At 65.4% G+C, this 2,500-nt stretch overlaps 1 non-coding gene across 1 annotated transcript; it reads right to left on the bottom strand.

The window, feature by feature from the left end:
* Positions 1-977: 977 nt before the first annotated feature.
* LOC140473265 (5.8S ribosomal RNA) lies at positions 978-1,131 on the bottom strand. Its single transcript, XR_011958218.1, has one exon. It is a non-coding gene; the product is annotated as a 5.8S ribosomal RNA (ribosomal RNA).
* Between the last annotated feature and the right edge of the window lie 1,369 nt (positions 1,132-2,500).

Genomic DNA, 2,500 nt, shown 5'->3' on the forward strand with positions numbered 1-2,500 from the left:
GGCGACGCCGCTCCTGAACCCAGCGGCCCCGAGTCGGACGAGTTGAGGAAGGCACGCCGACGGTGACAGGGTACGGAAGACACAGCGGTGGCCTTCTGGCGACTTGGCCCCCGACAGCCCGACGTTCCGCCGTCCTCCCGATGGCCAGGAGGACCGTGCGGGGGTCGGCCGACGGCGTGGTAGGTGTGCCTGCACGGTGACGGAGCACACACCACGCCCGCCAACCCCTCCGTACCTCCCGAGACCGGTGGCAGGACGGAGCGGAAAACGTGCGGACTGAACGGGAGAGCCAAGAGCCAGCGATCCACGCGCGTGCGACCGTCCAAGTCACAGCGTTCGACGAAAACCTCCTCCCTCGGCCAGGCACTCGGCGCCAGCAGGGGAGACAGGATCAGACGCCCCGCCGGCCACTTAAGGCCGAGGACGAACCACGAGACGGGCGGCTGCAGCAGCGGGCGGCCTGCAGCTCCCAGCACTCTCAATCGATCAACCATCGAGTCGGGTCAGCGTGTCAAACCGGCGAGCTCCACGGTCAGGCCGGCGGCGCACCAGCACCGGACCTCCGCGGCTCCCTTCACTCTTTCCACTGCCAGCCAACCGAGAGACGGACCCAATGCGGACGTGCAGAGCTTAGGCAGACCCCCCACTGGAGGCTCAACACTTCGTGGCAGCTCCGTGTCCCAGAGACCAGGAGGGTTGGCACACACACACAGTGTGAACCACCGACAGCCATTCTGGGACCGGTGACAGCCGTGCTGGCCCCACTGCCACGACACAGACGGACGCCAGGCCGCGCTCCCCGGCGGGGGGATGGCGTCGAGCCTGACGAACGGAATGTGCAGGGTGGGGGGGAAAGGCCAAGCGCTCCGACGCCGGAGGGCTCCGGAGTCTGAACTTAGGGGGACAAAGAGGACGGGTCCTCTGCGACACCCCAGCCGCGCTCTCGCCAGCCAAGGCGAGTGCGATTGATTGCCAAACGACCCTCAGACAGGCGTGGCCCCGGGAAGAACCCGGGGCCGCAAAGTGCGTTCAAAGTGTCGATGATCAATGTGTCCTGCAATTCACATTAATTCTCGCAGCTAGCTGCGTTCGTCATCGACGCACGAGCCGAGTGATCCACCGTCAAGAGTTGTCTGAGTTTGTTTTAGGTCTCTCCCTCGCCAGAGGAAAGCGACCCGGACCGCACATACGCTCCCCACCTTGAGCTACAGCCACCTGCACGCCGGCGTGCGGGCGGAGCAGGGTGGCGTGAAGCGATGGGGAGCACCATCCTGGTGCGGCCCGCAGAAACATACGTCTATTGGGGGGAGGAGGACAGGGCGCCCAAGAGGCGATGCGTGCCCCAACGCACCGCAGCGACGGAGGCAGGATCACCGCCACCATGTCGCCCGCCTAGTATCACGAGGCGTGCAGCAGCTTTGCCCTAGGAAAAGCAGAGGCGGGAACGGGCACCGGCCATCGGTTCGGCAGCGTCACTGACGCGTGCACGTGGCGGCGTGTCGGCGAGCGGACTTCCTGCGAGGAGGCGGGGGCGGCACTCGCCCGAGCAGACGCCCGCCCGGCCCAGCCACCGCCGAGGTGGACTGGGAGTCGCGGCAACGGCTCGTCATACTCGTTCCCACACTCACAGCGCAGCTTGCCCGCAAGCCACCGACCACCGATCGACGCCAGGCGCCCCGACCGAGAGCGGGATCGCTCGTTCGCCCTGCTGGCAGTTCGCTGGGGATCACTACTGCACGGAGCTCGGAGACCGACGGGCGGCAACTCGAGAGTCTTTAAACCACCACCCCCATCCCGCAAGTGCAAAGAGGCTGTATACGCACAGACGGGTGAGGGGAATAGGTACCCCGTCGGGTTTGAAGGGAGCGTGACTAGATAGCAACGATGTAAACCCAGCCGATTTGGGAGCGAAAGACCGGCGCCTGCATCACCGGCTTCGTTTCCCGTGGCTGGAGAGTACACCGAAACCCTCCGTCTGTCGCGAGCTCCCGACGACGCGGTGCCGCCAAGCAGCAGGGCCGGACCTGGTGTGGCTCCCCTCGTCGATCACAGACCGGTCGGCACTACTGACGAGACGGTGGAACGGGCTTCGCCCCTTGTGACGAAGGGTGATGCGAACCCGCCCGCCCGCGTGCGTTCGGGGTGGACTCGGCAAACGGAGATTTGAAATCGGAAAGTGTCCTCCTGCCCCGCGCAGGTAGGCGCCCAACAGTTGTGGGGGGTTTGGCGGTGACCACGGCTGCAGGGCCTGCTACCCCGACGAGCTCTCCTGCTGGCCCCGAAACCACCCTCGCGAGACAAGTTGAAACGGAAACGGGCGTACCCCCAAGCCGACGATCCTTTCTTATTTGTTACTTTTTTTTTCACTTGCTCGAGTTGTGGCGATTTGGCGGTGACCACGGCTGCAGGGCCTGCTACCCCGACGAGCTCTCCTGCTGGCCCCGAAACCACCCTCGCGAGACAAGTTGAAACGGAAACGGGCGTACCCCCAAGCCGACAG

The sequence above is a fragment of the Chiloscyllium punctatum genome, unplaced genomic scaffold, assembly GCF_047496795.1.
Source record: "Chiloscyllium punctatum isolate Juve2018m unplaced genomic scaffold, sChiPun1.3 scaffold_561, whole genome shotgun sequence".
Lineage (NCBI taxonomy): Eukaryota > Metazoa > Chordata > Chondrichthyes > Orectolobiformes > Hemiscylliidae > Chiloscyllium > Chiloscyllium punctatum.